General features: G+C 42.8%; 1 protein-coding gene across 1 annotated transcript in view; it reads left to right on the forward strand.

Moving 5' to 3' along the window:
* LOC146646450 (uncharacterized) overlaps positions 1 to 16,989 on the forward strand; it is a 240,629-nt gene extending 223,640 nt beyond the window's left edge. The window contains exon 2 of the transcript XR_014908819.1: positions 16,651 to 16,989. The gene's annotated coding sequence lies outside the window, so the exon portion shown is untranslated. The remainder of the gene's footprint in view (positions 1 to 16,650) is intronic.
* Positions 16,990 to 17,224: the final 235 nt, after the last annotated feature.

Raw genomic sequence — 17,224 nt, forward strand, 5'->3', positions numbered from 1 at the left:
ATGTCATAAAGATACCTTTGGCAGCAGTGTTTTTTTTCTCAGCTTACTTCTTAAAAACTACTTCCTGGCACTGAGGCTTCATGCAGCTCTGCAGATACTTCACTTCAAAGGCGTGACAGACATTTTGTTTGTTGAGTTTGACGTCATTTCTGTTTGTCTGGAGCGATCTTCTGTCTTTCATTCCTACACTGTTCACCCAGCTCTATCCAACTTCTCACAAGTTCCCCTTCCTTTTTCTTCCTCCCTGTCCACCATCCATTTGTTTATCCATAGCTGTATTTCATCAGCAGGAACTGTCTCCAGGTGAACAGGAACTTTTTTGAGTAACTTCAGCAGAAGACAAGTTCTAAATTAAACTACCCCCAAACAATTCCCTATTTAGAACTTTCTGAAGTTTCAGCAACTTTCAGGGTAAGGTTTGCAGGTTCTGATTGGTCAGGTTTTCTCCCGCATTGTCAGACAAAAGATTTTTATACAACAAAAATAAGACACAAACATGTTTTGGTTGAGGTTCTTGGTTGACAGCAACCCGAAGGAAACGGTCCAAATAAAAAAAACATACAGTGAAGTCCAAGCTTTCCAAATACTGTAGTTTTTTTTTTATTATTATTATTATTTTTATTTTTATTTTTTGCAGAGGATGATATTTGTTCTGTCTGTGGAAATAAAAATCATCCTGACATTTTCAGCATGTTGTCCAGCTGAGTAATCAGTAGTTACTGTTGTTTGCAACAATCGATGTAATCATCTCTGAAAAAACATATGAGGGTTTCCAGTTTGGAAAACAAAAAAATCCACATTAGGAGATAGGTAGTGTATTTGTGACTCCACTTATACAGTTTTATAATTTATATTTTAAGTTTCACTTCCACTTGCTATTTGGTTAAAAGTTTCCAAAAAATTACAATAAAATTAGAAAGATCACAGTTTTGGGTTAAATACATCCTAAACATGTAAGTCTCACTTCCCAAGTTACTCGATCACCTCATCCCATGCCCATGGAAGGCCACAATGAGCAAGCCGTAAGTGGGTTTGCCCACACAGAGCTCACAACAGTTTTGACCTTTGGCTTTTCAGTGCTCAAGCCCACAGTTGGCTTGCACAGAAAAGCAAAGTGGTTCCAATGTAGGGATTCAGTGGGCAGCTCACTGTTGGGCCCAGTACAGGTGTGAAATGTGGGGCACATATGGGCCCTGCACTGAGGCCCAGGTGGGGCAGCCGTGTATCTTCTTCAAATTGTCCAATTCTGGAGCAAAGTCTGGGAAACGTTATTGGACTTCAGTTCATGGGAATTTAAACAACCTTTTGGTGGAAAAACAACCAATTTCTGAATTGTTTGTTTCTCACCTTCATTTGTCAGTCTAACCCATGAAACTTTTGCGGAATCCTCCATCATCTCCGTTTCTCACTGTCCGCCTTAAAGACCTGAGCTTCATTTCATCTTTCTGGTGTTGCTTTACAGCCACATAAAACACACACACACACACACACACACACACACACACACACACACACACACACACACACACACACACACACACACACACAGAACAGTAACCTCAGGAGCACACACACTACATCTGTCTCATGGGCAGTCATAAAGCCAACCAATCAAAGCGGTTATGTCACTCAACAGTGTGTGCATGTGCGTATGTGCATGTGTGTGTTAGGAGGGGGGACTTCACTATTGGCAGAGGACACCAGCAAAGCTTTCAGTATATTTGGTGTTCTCTCTCCAAGTTTATAGCACAAAGCACAGGATTCTCTCAGCTCTACTGATTTATTAGTTTTCAGAAAGACTGTAATTTACCCCAAGTGTCTTCATATTGTGTTTTATTTTTAGATTTCTGCTACCTAAAAGTGGCAAATAACCCAGCACACAAACCTCTTAATCTCAAACTTGTTGAGGGACGTTTGTTCTGTGTTAATATGATTTCTGCCTTACCAGGTACAATGAGCATGTCTTCAAGCTGACTTTGACAGTTATATTGATTGATGTTGTGTAACTGTTGTATACACTGTAGTTCCAAGCTTCATGTGCAGACTTGCTAGCTTGAAATTATGTTAAAGGAAGCATATCTTCTTCTGGATTACATTTATCGTTTGTGTAGTGTTTCCATCCTCTTCCTGTGCATGCTTGGGTTCTCTCTATAGACTCCATCCTCCTACAATCTAAAAACATGCATTTAGTTTAGTGATTTAAAAAGCAGCATTTTTGCATTATCCCCTTCTAGTCTCCTTTTCCCCAAACATACAGACAAAGAAGGCAGGAAATCAAACTTTCACTTTTAAAATGTTCCCAGTATCCTTTAAAGCTATGCAAAGGATGAAACCAAACTGTGTCTGAGACATCACCTGCTGTATCCCTAGAGTTTGCTCTATGAAGGACCAGTGACCAGACCTGGATGTTGTCTGCCTCTCTCCCAATGTCAGCTATGATGCCTATCATTGCATGGGGACTGAAGCTATGATAGTCTGAAAAAGAGTCACAGGAGCAAGAAATTTGCTTATGTTTGAAGATTAACTTTTCAATGTCATGCTAGGACAGCCCTAAAATAACAAAAGAGGTAAAAATGATACAGTCACTACCTGTAGATATTATACCGCAAGACTTATGGAGAGAAAAAAAAATAAACTCATTTTATTCATACATTCAGGTTCAATATATTCCTGCCTTACCAAAACAGGTAAATCAGCAGAATTTCTTCATATCCACAAAAATACACTTACTGTCCATTTATTGTCTTCCACTTATCCAATTCAGAGTCAAGGCAGAGAGCTGGAGCGTATCTCAGCCGTCATGGGGCAAAAGGACGGGTACACCACGGGCAGGTTGCCAGTCTTTTGCATGGCTAACAGAGAGCCAAAGAACCATTCGAACAGACCATCAGTTTAGAATTACCAATTAACGTAAACCCATGCAGGCATTCAGTCTGTTGGTGAAATCCAGAGTATCCACAGAGAACGAACACAGTCACACTGAGAACATGCAAACTGCACACAGAGTAGCTGTGAAAGATATAGAATGGTTTCAGTTGCAAGATGGGCCATTATTAAACTAATATCTAAAATTTCACATAAACAGGAGGGAAACACATCAATGTGGCGCACAGATGTGTTGATATATTGTTCTAAACATCTCTAATGCCATGAAATCTAAATCATTGATCTATTAAGCATGTAAAAACCCAACTTCCCCCTTTCAAGACAGAAAAATTCATGCGCTTGTCCAGTTCCAAACTGAACAATTTAAAATATGACGGACGATAGCAATTTGATTGAATACCACAACTCACGAGTAGATGAGTCACCTACACCACCTCAGCTACAGAGAATTGTGAGACTGTAATCGCTCAAGTAGAAGAGCAGTTTTCACACAATAAACTAGTTGACAGTTCATTTTTCCTCACTTTGTGTTCAGCCGATTTCTTCCCTAGAGCCTGACTGATGTCAAACCTCAGCCATTTAAAGCAGTGGGGGGAAAAGTTGAAGTCTAAGTTGGAAACTATGTACCAACACTTAAGTGTGTGTCTGTTATCATCCATCCACAAGAGCCTCTCGGACAGTAGGTTTTGCTGACATTTCCTCCTGTCTGCTTAAAATCACCACAAATCCTATAACCAAGGCTCAGGGAAACTTTTCCACTCTGAAGAGGATAAACTCAAACCTGAAAAACACCACGTTAGAATGCACTGGATCTACTTTCGACTAAAAAAAAAACAAAAAAAAAACCAGCTTATTCAGCAGCTACAGGACTTCTAAAAGTGAAGATGGTGAAAGATTTGCCCACGGGAGCAGCTGCTACGCTTCATCATGCCCCCTTTTATGACATCATAGAACCAAAAGTAGAAAAAATTATCTAAAGTCAAGTATTTACAGAAGGATATTCATAAGGATTTGTCATGATTAATACAAGCAGCTACTGCTGGTGTATATACACAACAGAATATAAGGGAAATTGTAATAGTTCTCCTTTTTGAAAAAATCAATATTCTATTTAGAGGTGCAGAACTGTTTTCTTCGCCCGTGGACCCACTGGGTTATTTGTTTTGCATTTTCTTATTTAAGCTAGCAAAAAAATAAAATTAAAATTAAATTGAACACTGCTTCTGTGTACTTTTTTCCTCTCTCTCTTATGCCTCATTTCCTGTATTATACATCATTATATAACTTATAGTGAACCACCTACCCCAAGAAATATTGTACACAATAAAATTGTGTTCTGGTATTTGCTACGTTACAGCACACTGAGAGAAAGCAGTGCCAACAACATGTGAAACAAACCAGTGAAATTAAGCATGGGATTCATTTTATGGAGCTCGACTGTATTTGTGTGTTTTGCCAACACTCGAGTAATTAACAACAAAATCATACTACATTTGGACTTTCCAGTAGTCTAATCTAACATTGTGTTTACATGCTGTTACAGCCAATGTGCTAATTATCCACAGTGTCTTCAGAAAGGCTGATATCTAATTAGAAACATGACAAAGTTTTATTCATGTGGCAGAAATTGTTAAATAACTTGTTTATGCTATCATAAACCATTAACGGAGAACAGCACATGGCGAATGTGGCTCTGAAATGTGTCCATTTAAGTGTCCACTAACAGAAAGGATGGTGAGATCTGTGTAATATTGTGTGTATATTACACTCAGTAAGACTTCCAAACTACAACTGCCTCACAAAACATGTGTTTGAATATTTAGGTGATAATACATATGACACGTGACCATTCCTGCCATCACTGTGTTGAAGGTTTGGATTACGTAATCTCAAAAAACAGGTTTCTAAATATGAGTATTTAAATCTGTAGGTAGGTGAGTTTCCTGGATTCTGTTTTTAGTTTGTTTGTAGCTCAAGTTAAAGAGTTGAAAAAGTGGAAATGAGGGTGAAAAAATGGACTGAAATCACCAGAATGGGATCTTGAAAAGGTCGACTGTCATTTAACTAACATTTTTTGGTTTTATTAACTTTTTTTATTTATTTGAATTTATTAGTAATGATAGGTGGCTGTAACAGGAAGTCTTTGCCTATCATTCATATATATAAATAAAATCTGCTAGCTAAGATGAAGTCCTTAAAAACTGGCCCAAGAGGCTGTGGCAGGGCTGCAGATAGTGCTGGAAGGAAAACTGAGGAATTAGCCGGGCTGGGAAAGGGGTTGGAGAGGAGGCTAACACCAGGTATACTAAGGATAAAACTTCAGCTGGTCCTGAAACCAAGGAGCAGGAAAAGGACATGAGGAGAAACCGGGCAGAACAGCGACAGTATAGTAAGCAAATTTCTGGAATCGCGACTTGCATAACTGAATTTCTGGCAGCATGGTGGCAGCACAGCTAAGGAGGCCTGATTGGAGAAGTGGTTACAATTGGTGATGCTCTGCTCAGGTTCCAGAGCACCTGTCTCCACTTATGCAATCAAACACACAGCAAGACACCAAGAGAGAGAGTAATGCTACAGGAAAGGCAGCACTGGAGACAAAAGCAGAGAATGTGACATATCCAGGCATTTGAGTACAGCTGCACTTTAATTTAAGGGATGCCCACACCTTTAAAATAAAAACAGATGTACCTTCTTTGCAGATCTGCTCTTTATTTGCCCCAAAATAAGTAGTCCTAATATATTAGATATGTTACATCTAAACTATGGTCTAAATATAAGCATAGCGCAGACTTATTGTGGGTCATGCTGAATTATTTCCTTTCTTGTCAGGCATTTGATCTTCATCATCTTCTTTCACCTGCTCATTTTAGAGGTCAGCACAGCACCTGATCTACCTCCATCTGACACTAGGTGTATCTCACATTCGTTGGTGTTGTCCCTCCATCCTCATAATTATGTTGGTCCAGGATCAAGATTACAACTGGACAATCGTCTTGTTGTGATGTCATACCTTTCCAATGTGGGGGGGGGAAGAAAAAGATATCCTTGTTTATATATAACTCTCTTGTGGATCAAGAGAGGCATTTAATATTTTTTAATAAATCATGCAATATAATAAAAATATCATCAAGTTATGTTTCCTGTTAGCCAAAATTGGGTTACTCGTGTTGGTTTGCTTGTGATATTTAGCTGACTTCTTGGCTAATGCTAAAGCTAACTGAATGCTCAGACAACATCAGTGGTCAGTGGCAATGTTGACCCTGCACCAATATTATCCTGATATCCTGGTGTTGCTGTTCCTATATCATTATTATGATGATGTAGGAACACTAACGTGGGATCAGTTCATACCACTTTGTCCCTATCCTCCTCTGTTCCAACAGCCCTCTGCACAATTTTAAATTACATTTTTGTGAAAGTAAAACAGTCAATATATAAGTGGAGACAAAAATGCAATATTTTATAAAAGCACCCTGCTCTTCTGGAGGAACATGTCCAAAAGATCTGATTTGCTTGACAAAAATGTACCGCTTGAACAAGGTCTGCAGGTTCCTTTGGAGACACCTGCACAAAGGTGTCTTGGTATTGAAGGTATTGAAGCACAACATGGGATTGCCCGACATGGCATTCTCAGAGCACAGCTGTCATAAGCAGCAAGTCTTTGACAGCAGTACACGTTCAGAGGGCTTTTTGCATTTGTACATTAAGCAGAACTCCCTGCAGACTTAAAGGCAGCTTAGAATTTTTGGTCAGACTGTTGAATGATCAGGTTAGAAACTGATTTTCTTGTAGATATGGCCATTAATTTATTTACAATTAGACTTTCGGAATTTACAGAAGAGTCACTGAATGATATTTGGTTTGAACATCCAAAGCATATAATTATTGTGGCAAACACTTGTCTTAGCTCTCTTTTTTTTTTCTATTTAATTCATAATGTGAGGCAGTATGCTTTTTGATATCCTGCCTATATTAATCTTCCATATCCCATTCCAACAGTCCACACTTAAACTATTCCACATAATCTTCGTGCTCTCATCTGAGTGTTCCAGCCTTGTTTTTGATTGCCAGTTCTGACATTTTCCTGTTTGCATGGACTTTAAACTCCGCTCAGTCCTTGGATTTTATTGCAATCCCGTCCCACCATCTATCATATTACTGTCTATCCTCAATAATTTCTACATTCAGTCCTTTTCCTAGCATGTTAGTCCTATCTGAGGTGCTCTTTGATGAAACAAGAAACAGACACAAAAGAGCAGATGATGCACCGCGGCATCATCTGTTCATGAGAATAATGGTCTTAAAAGACTACAAAGAATACACATGTGCTTCTGTGCAGCTCGGTCCTCTCTACTTGAATTTCATTTTAAGAATTAATATAATCTTCAAGAGGGTTCATTAAAATAGACAGAAGAGGCATAAGAGAAGCTGCAGGAAGATTACTGTTGTGATACAGCAACCTGTTTTTTCACTGTTAGCTGAAACTACATGACAGCGACTCGTTTAAATTTTTTTACTTTGGTCAGTAAAGTAAAAAGGAGTACAAAGAGACTGCAAGTAGTATTTGTGTTCCTCTTTACAAAAAATGGAAGTCACCCTCCTTCATGGACATTCATTTCCAGCACATGCTGACAGTGATCGGCTGCAGGTCTACTCATGCTGAGTGTCGTCAGTAAAATTAAATATATTTTGTAAGGCCATGTCCTGGACGTTTCTGGCTATTCATAAAAAAATACCAACATCTTCTTGCCTAAATAACTGGATTCAGTCTCCTAGCACACACACATACAGTGGGGCAAAAAAGTATTTAGTCAGCCACCGATTGTGCAAGTTCCCCCACTTAAAATGATGACAGAGGTCAGTAATTTGCACCAGAGGTACACTTCAACTGTGAGAGACAGAATGTGAAAAAAAAAAATCCATGAATCCACATGGTAGGATTTGTAAAGAATTTATTCGTAAATCAGGGTGGAAAATAAGTATTTGGTCAATAACAAAAATACAACTCAATACTTTGTAACATAACCTTTGTTGGCAATAACAGAGGTCAAACGTTTACTATAGGTCTTTACCAGGTTTGCACACACAGTAGCTGGTATTTTGGCCCATTCCTCCATGCAGATCTTCTCGAGAGCAGTGATGTTTTGGGGCTGTCGTCGAGCAACACGGACTTTCAACTCCCGCCACAGATTTTCTGTGGGGTTGAGGTCTGGAGACTGGCTAGGCCACTCCAGGACTTTCAAATGCTTCTTACGGAGCCACTCCTTTGTTGCCCGGGCGGTGTGTTTTGGATCATTGTCATGTTGGAAGACCCAGCCTCGTTTCATCTTCAAAGTTCTCACTGATGGAAGGAGGTTTTGGCTCAAAATCTCACGATACATGGCCCCATTCATTCTGTCCTTAACACGGATCAGTCGTCCTGTCCCCTTGGCAGAAAAACAGCCCCATAGCATGATGTTTCCACCCCCATGCTTCACAGTAGGTATGATGTTCTTGGGATGCAACTCAGTATTCTTCTTCCTCCAAACACGACGAGTTGAGTTTATACCAAAAAGTTCTACTTTGGTTTCATCTGACCACATGACATTCTCCCAATCCTCTGCTGTATCATCCATGTGCTCTCTGGCAAACTTCAGACGGGCCTGGACATGCACTGGCTTCAGCAGCGGAACACGTCTGGCACTGCGGGATTTGATTCCCTGCCGTTGTAGTGTGTTACTGATGGTGACCTTTGTTACTTTGGTCCCAGCTCTCTGCAGGTCATTCACCAGGTCCCCCCGTGTGGTTCTGGGATCTTTGCTCACCGTTCTCATGATCATTTTGACCCCACGGGATGAGATCTTGCGTGGAGCCCCAGATCGAGGGAGATTATCAGTGGTCTTGTATGTCTTCCATTTTCTGATGATTGCTCCCACAGGTGATTTTTTCACACCAAGCTGCTTGCCTATTGTAGATTCACTCTTCCCAGTCTGGTGCAGGTCTACAATACTTTTCCTGGTGTCCTTCGAAAGCTGTTTGGTCTTGGCCATGGCGGAGTTTGGAGTCTGACTGTTTGAGGCTGTGGACAGGTGTCTTTTATACAGATGATGAGTTCAAACAGGTGCCATTCATACAGGTAACGAGTGGGGGACAGAAAAGCTTCTTACAGAAGACGTTACAGGTCTGTGAGAGCCAGAGATTTTCCTTGTTTGAGGTGACCAAATACTTATTTTCCACCCTAATTTACGAATAAATTCTTTACAAATCCTACCATGTGGATTCATGGATTTTTTTTTTCACATTCTGTCTCTCACAGTTGAAGTGTACCTCTGGTGCAAATTACTGACCTCTGTCATCATTTTAAGTGGGGGAACTTGCACAATCGGTGGCTGACTAAATACTTTTTTGCCCCACTGTATATATGACACCCAGCAATTGGCATGTTGAATGGGTGAGATCCTTAGCACCTCCACATCAGTGTGCTTGATCTTTCAGCAGTGAGAACAAGTGTGACTCACAGATTCCTGACACTGTGAAGATTCAAAGCATTGGTGAGAGGGTGAAAAAACAAGGAGAGATGGTTGCTTTAGCAAGGTGAAACAACGCATTCAAAGCAGTTTGTGAGCTGCATATTAGGAAGCCAACTCAATGACAATGAGTCACAGGAGTGCAGGGAGGAGAGGAACTTTTGTGGGGAATTCCTAAATATTGTGTGTTTTGAACATAACATGTGTAATGTATCCCATACGTTTGAAAAGTTGTCTGTCATTAGGAGATTCAAGGTTTAACTTTCGATATTTGGAACTAATTTTTAGCTGTTTCTTGATCCACTCCTACATCTCAGCCACTACATGATGGTTTGGCTCTCATGTCCCCAAGAAGATTAAATTATCTACACACTTTGAACCCCAATGAGGTGTTTTGGGAACTGTTTTCTGTACTGCAAGTAGAAAATTAACTTCTCCCCCTTAAAGCCAGGACAATATTTCAATATTATAAGCCTGATTAGACCATAATTACATTTTATAGTCAAAAAAAAAGAATCTAAGCAGCTTCCAGCAGAGAGAGCCCAGGCAGGTGAGTATTACCACAGGTAAATGTACTTTCAGAGCCAGCTGGAGTTCCAGAGGGGTTCAGAAAGAAACAAATCCCACACTGGTGAACATAGCTTTCACCATCAATATTGCTACCCGATATTAACCCACCCATATAAAGCCTCACTGAGCTGCTATCATTAGGTAGGCAGGCCAGGTAATAGGCAGCATATTGTGTTACATATTTCAATACTTTCATTGATATCTATGGTTATATCTGAATCAGACGGGAATAGTTTAACAGATCAGTGTAGATTGGAAAATGTATTATGTTTTGCATTCTGAGCATTATGAGTGTATCACAGTGTGCCTATTGTGCAGGCCTGCCAGTAACAGCACATTTACAGCTAATGCTGTGTGATGAGATGCTGAAATCAATCATGTCACATCCACATGAAACATGAATCCCCCAACCACACAAACTCACTCCCCTGTTTATTGACCTGGTAAATTTAAGACCCCTATAAACTACCAGTGTGTGCTTAATAGCCTCTATATTTGATAATAACAGGGTACTGAGCACGCATGTCACATAAATATGGTGTTTTATGTATGTGGGTTCACATTCCACTTTTCATATCCCTCGTATGTCCTCTTGTCTTATATTCTTTGGCTGCCTTCCTTCGCTTTTCCCCCATCAATTAGATTACTTATCCACCACAGGGAGAAAATGCTGTGATATTGCTTTACATTGCTCATAAATAATCATACTCATGCTATCATCTCTCTGTCTTCCTTCGTATAACAGAGATAATCTAAGTACTCATTAAAGGGCCTCACCTCCTAAACATTACCAGAACAAGAGTAGAGCAAGACTACACCCTTTACCCAGGTCTTTAAAAAACAAGTTTACTTGGACACCCAGAGCTTTGAACCTAGCGAAAAAAATATCTTTTAAATCTTTCCCGGTTTTCAGCTCGGTGGAGTGAGACGAAGACGCAGCACGTGGATTGCATCCTGGTGCTTTCATAATATCTTACTGTTACTCTCTTTATATCTTCTTCCCGCTGTTTTGTGGATCTGCAGCTCCCTTGTCATTTGTTTCAGGGTGCCTTTTTGAAAGAAGTAATTGTGTGTTTGCACTGTGTCACTGTCTAACCCGCCCAGCCCAACTTTGCGCTCAGTCATTCTTTATATAAGCTGTTTGCTCAGGCATCTCTTTAGGGTGGAAGCTGAGCTTCTAGTCAGAGCTGTCACCAGCTGCTTGTGGATTCATATTTTCTTAGCTGGCTTTCTGCTCTGCTGCTGTGCTTGTTGGCATGAGCTTGAGACATTCTGATTCAATTTTAGGTATTTTTAATACAGCCAGAAAGTTTTAGTCTGAATTGGGTAGCAATAAAATACCTACTGGATCCCACTGACACTTAAATATATAAAGCAAAAATAAATCCTTGAAGTGTAGCACGCACGCACGCACACACACACCACAATCATGTCAGTGAGTGAAACATGTGATTTATACCATACCATTACAAATACGATATGTGGGCTGTATATAACAGTTCACCTTTGCTCTTTAATTATACAGCACAGCAAGAAATAGGCTGCTGAACCTGTCTAGGTACCTGAGGAGTATTTCTTTAGTGTTTCATTGGTACAGTATATTTACACTATAAGCTCCAAGCTGTATTGCAATGTATTGCTGCTTTTTCTTTCACGTATGCTTGTGAAGGATATAGATGTAGATTCTCCTATTTTGAGCATAATTTGCAATGGAAATAACATACAAAAACTTACTATTCATACCCAATTGAATGACAACCCAAAAGATTAACAGATTTGTAATATTAGTTATTTTTATATGTTTAATGGTTAATCACAAGGTCTAATCAAAAAGTCGCAGCAATCAGCCAATAATGATCATTTAGGGTGTTTTATTCTGTCCTAAATCCCCTTTGTTTGGTTTTCTTTCACACAGAAAGCTCCAAACAAACCGAAAGATCTTCCACTCAAACTTGCAATGAGCTTGTCTGCTGCTTGTTTTGTTTTGTTTTTTAAACAGGCTTGACTACTTACCTGAGATTACCTTGCTTTGATTATTGAGCATGCATCAGTAGATTAAGACTCTTAAGGATAATCATCAGTGTGAAAATAGTGGTAAACATGTGCTTAAATCTAAAAAACTGCAGTTCATCTAATGGTCACTTGCTGCTGGCTCTGAAAGTGAAGCAATCAACAATCCAGTCCACCATGTCCATTTCATGTTTTGCCTTTCCAAAGCATGAAATGGACAAGTAGGCATGCAGAAGTTGCAGTAAGCTGCAGTACCAACAGAGGGAGAATTCAGTTTCAAGCCAATGTGAAAATACATGTATAGCCACTAAGCTTAATCATTTCTACCACAGAAGGACCCTGAAGGGCACTTCATACCTTCCTTGGTCACTAGCAACTGGCATGTCTATTACACACTTTGCTGTGATATCCAGTAGGATTGTTTCAAAGCTTTGATGGAATTGCTCCAAATGTTTCCATCTTTCACAAAGCCTCATTTTCTCCCTCAGAATAAATAACGGACTCTGATTACAACCCAAAGGATGACAACAATCTGGTAAAGAGTGGAGAATTCAGCTTTATTCCACAATGCCAATGAGTTAATGGCAGACAGGTGTGCTGGCTGGCTCAGCCTTGGGGTGCCTTGCCTCACCCAAGGGTGGAGCATGGCACAAAAGCCTGCCCAACTCCCTGAGAATAAATAGAAGTGGAGAAAGAGGAAGAGGAGGATAGAGGAAGCAAACGTTAAGCAGCTTGCCAGAATTGTGAAATATGAGGAGTGATTTTACTTTAAACTTTTAAAGGTTAAGATTTTAGGTGTGCGAGACACGTGAAGATCGGTGTCTGCTCCCTCACCTTCACTAATTTAATGGACTGGCCTGGTTATTATCTGAGTAATGAGAAGTTAGTGCTTTAGTTTTTGGGCTGAATATTTTGTCTTATTTCTTGTCTGTTATTTTTCACTGATTAAAGGGTACCTGTGTCTGTTCACCATACATATACAGTTCAAACTTGCTAACTTTAACCAGTAATTTGCATCCTCTCCATTGATGATATTCACTTCTGCCTCCATAAAACAGCATTGCAGTGGCCAACAGGCTAATACCAATGCTTCAAAGCCACACTACCATCAGCAGCATACTTATCTTTTATACAGTATGTGTGAATGTAATGCATTTTGCAGTGCAGACCAATTGCTATTACATATTTTTCTGTGATACTGAGTGACACTACGGTTGTTTTGTTTTGTTACAGTAATTTTGTTTCATGCTTGTTTGATGTGTGAGCCTTTTAACCATCCTGACCACATTAACACCAACCCAGTGAACGCATGTTAACTGAAGGCTCTGCAGTATAGAAAAACGTGTCTACAAGCTTTTACACTGTGTGTAACAAAAACCGCAAACACTTTATAAACTTTGGGAAAAAAGATAAAGAAACCTGTAAATGACAGACTTCACACGATGACAACAGCCATTCTGTATTTGACTTGAATGTTGTTTCTTTCAGAATTTTCAAATCCTTCAGATTGATAATTCACACTCGCTTCTAAAGAACAGCTAACAGCTTCCCTGAAGGCTGAAAAAGCTGAAAAGAGGCAAAGCTTTTGCCGAAGCTCTTTTTTTCCCTGTTGCTTTGTTGACAGCGAGCAGAGCAACTGTATGTTCCAATGAAATAAATAAAGTTTGAGATTTTAAATCTGAGACGGTCTACTCCGCCTGTCATCGCCACATACAAAGCATCCCTCCCGCCACAGCTGAAGTTAAACCAAAAACTTTTTTTTTCTTTCATATTCACTAATACTGAGCAGTTTGTTTCTTTTGTGTCTGGTATTTTCACATCGCTGATTATACCCGCAACAGCAAAGACCTCGCAGCTGATTCTGACTACATCTCCTAAGAAATAAATATTTATTAAGAATATCGCCCATATGGTTTTCACTGCCCTATGCATAGCCAAGAAAACAGTCCTCATGAACTGGAAAAATAAAAATAATCTTAATTCTAACCAATATAGAAATTATCTATTAGATTACATTAGTCTTGATACAGCCTCTGCCACCACATCAGATCAATTGCTCTGGGCTCCTTTGATCAGCTCCATCACCTAGTGGGGGTGGGGGGTCATAGTCTGGTCCCGCCTTCACTGTTGTGATTGGTGTGGGGGTAGGGACAGGCTTAGGGCGTCGGGGGGTTCCCCGGAGGCATCTTCCTTGGGGGGCTCAACCCGGGGTAGCGGTCATGTCCGGTTAGGGGCTCTGTTGGCTCTCAGGTGACTGTTTCCTCGCAGCTGCGTGCAGCGGGGCTAGGGGAGGGTCTGTGCTGACGGACGTGGGTTACTGACCTGGTAGCCTGGCTGCCCCTGGGTGGGTCCGGGATGGGCGTAAGGTTTTGGGGGCGCTCCGTCTCTGGGCTGGGACCCGGACCGGGCCTCGGGGGCTTGGGTCCTGGTTGGTGTGTTGCCGGGGTTGTGGGCGGGTGGGTGCATGGGGGCCCAGCCCTGGAGCGGGGTGCCGCCGGTGCATCGAGCCACCTGGGGGGCTCTTCAACTGGTGGGGGAGATTGTCACATCTTGCAGGAGCTTTCCTCTCTTCAGGAGCTCCCTCTGCAGGAGGGGGAGATACAGGAGAGGTGGAGGAAGATCTCAGCCTGGGTGTTTATTGTCTTATGTAGTCTGGAAGATGAGTGGATGGTGGGGTGGGTGCAGTTTTCTCTGTGGTGGGGTTGGGAGGACTGTCCCGGGCTCTGTGGGGCCGGGAGGCGCTGCTGCGCTGGGCCCCGGTCTGGATGGGCCTGGGCCCCCTTTCCCTGGCTGGTCGCGGAGTATGGGGGTGCCTACTGGGGTCAGCGGGGGAGCTGGCCCCAGGGAAGGGTCACTTGCCCCTCCCTTCCTTCCCTCCCCATCTCCAGCTGCCTCCCTCTTCCCGCTCCACCACAACCACCCACACATGCAGGACCTTGGAGTAGGGGTATGTCACCAGGGTGCAGAGGAGGCTACCCCCCCCCCCCCCCCCCCCTCTGTCCCCTTCTGGCTGCCTCTGCCTCAATTTTATCCCACAACTTAGACATTCACATTACTCACACTCTCATTACACATACATATAGGATCTTGGGGGTGGGCACGATACACGGAGTCCAAAGTACCATCAGGGTGTACACCCCACCCCTGGCATCGTTGCCCACCTCTCAATTTTAAATACACTTAGTCATTGAGGGCTAGCAGGAGGGACCATGCGCTTACCTGCTGCTCTCTGGCAGGTAGCTCCAAGCCCTCCTGGGTTTTAAATGCACCTTAGAACACACATGCATCAACACTACAATGAGCGGGTGGAGGGAGGTTTGGAGTCTTCTCTCACCCCCATTCTCTGCAGCCTGCTGGAGCGGGGGGGCTAGGAGGAGGAGTTGGCCGTCCGACTGCGGTCTGGAGTGTGGGGCCTTCCTGCTGCTGCAGAGTCGGGGCGGTCTGCCTCCCCCCACCGTAGGGAAAAGGGTAACACCACCTGGGTCTGGGTGCGGTTCCCCCCTCCAGGGGCAAGGGCACCTAGACCCGGTTTGTAGAGTACGCTTGGGGAGTGTGATCGTGTGTACAACGTCTCTTTATGTCTGTCTCCACGTTGGTTGTGTCATGGTCGCTGTGTGGCAGGCAGGATGAGGACCCAAAATGCAAACTCACGGACTCAGGGGATAAACTCAAAATGCAGCTTTATTGCTGACAGGTGACAAACGAAAGCAGTGATACCAAAGCAATACAAAACTAAACTACACTGGGAAAAGCTAATTGTAACATATACCAGAAGACACGGGGAGAACCACACACAGCATGAGGGAGAACGCGACGCCGAACAGAGGGAGACGCAGACAGAAATACACAGAGGGTTAAAGAGGAAAGTGGGAACACACGGGGAACACAGCTGACACAGATAACCATAACGAGACAGGGCGGGGTGAACATAACACTGACGGGAGACGGGCAGAGTCAAACAGGAAGTACAGAGGTTCAGACAGGAGGAGAGAGAGCGCGGGGAAAACACAGACATAACGGGCTGGGGAAAACATGGAATAAAACATAAGGAGAGACGAGGGCTCACAGATACACAGGGGGTAAAAGCCACGAAGGGAAAACACTTAGGGAACAACACAACAGGGCAACTCAGGAAACATGGCCTAAATAGGGAACAAAATACAAACATACAAGAAAACTAAGAATACTGGGCCAACATGGCCCAGGACCATGACAGGTTGAGTGTGGAGTAAGTGCATATGAGAGCATGAGGGTGGGAATGGATGTTTGTATCTGTGTGTGCCTGTATGTCTGTGTCTATATGTCAGGTTGGGTGTCAGGTGCCACCTCTCTGGGGACATCTCAGGCCCTCCAAGGTATGGAGGCCTATCTCCCCCTACCACCACTTCCCCTGCCAGTGGCGGTCCCCCTCGGACATCGGTGCGTTGGTGGTTCTTTGTGTCCGGGGGTGGGCGTCCGGGTACACACCGGCTCACTCCTTGGCGGCCGCTCATCGGGGCCTGGAGCCTGGGGCTCGCTCGGGCCACTTCGGAGGTGGGGTGCCCCCGGCCTCTCGGCCTGGGGCTCGGTCACTCAGGCGCGGCTGGCTGCCGGCGGAGCTCACGGGCGCGTCACTGCAACTCCCCCTGGCTTCTGCTCCGCGGCTGCTGGGCGAGCCCTCATCTGGGACTCTCCTCAGCTCTTTCTGGGACAGTGGCGCAGCTGCCCCTCTGTTGGTCTTCCTTGGTCTCTTGTGTTCTGGGGGCCTCTGGATGTCTGGAGTTTTGATCTCCTCCATACCTGCTTCATGCCCTGAAGGACGGGGCTGTGGCCCCCCCACACCCTCTAGCAGATTATTACATGAAGGAACCTTTTAAAAAACAAAAAACAAGCGCATCCATGCTCACAGGTGTACACACGGGTGATCACACCCACAAACTACACCCTTTTTGGCTCCTACCTCAAAGCACACTGTGTTCTGTTGATCTTATGTGATGCACAATAATGTTTAATATTTAGTATTTACTGTCATATTCCCATATATCATTGTGATGTTGTTTATTCTATTACTCTTGTTCTCTTCTGCTTGCTTTCTTTTTTCTTTCTCAACAGGTGACCCAGGTGATCGATATATGCATTTTTTTTTCTCTGCCCATTCTGTTGGTTTTTGTCTTTTGCCCTTCTCCCCGTCCCTCTTCTCAGCTGTTTCTCTTTCCCTCTTTCTTTCTCCCCTTCTTTCCCCCAGTCAAGTCTGTCCCGTATTCAGTAAGTGA

This window comes from Rhamphochromis longiceps, linkage group LG19, assembly GCF_057381845.1.
Source record: "Rhamphochromis longiceps isolate RC_006_pf linkage group LG19, R_longiceps_female_GT1.1, whole genome shotgun sequence".
In the NCBI taxonomy this organism is placed as follows: Eukaryota; Metazoa; Chordata; class Actinopteri; order Cichliformes; family Cichlidae; genus Rhamphochromis; species Rhamphochromis longiceps.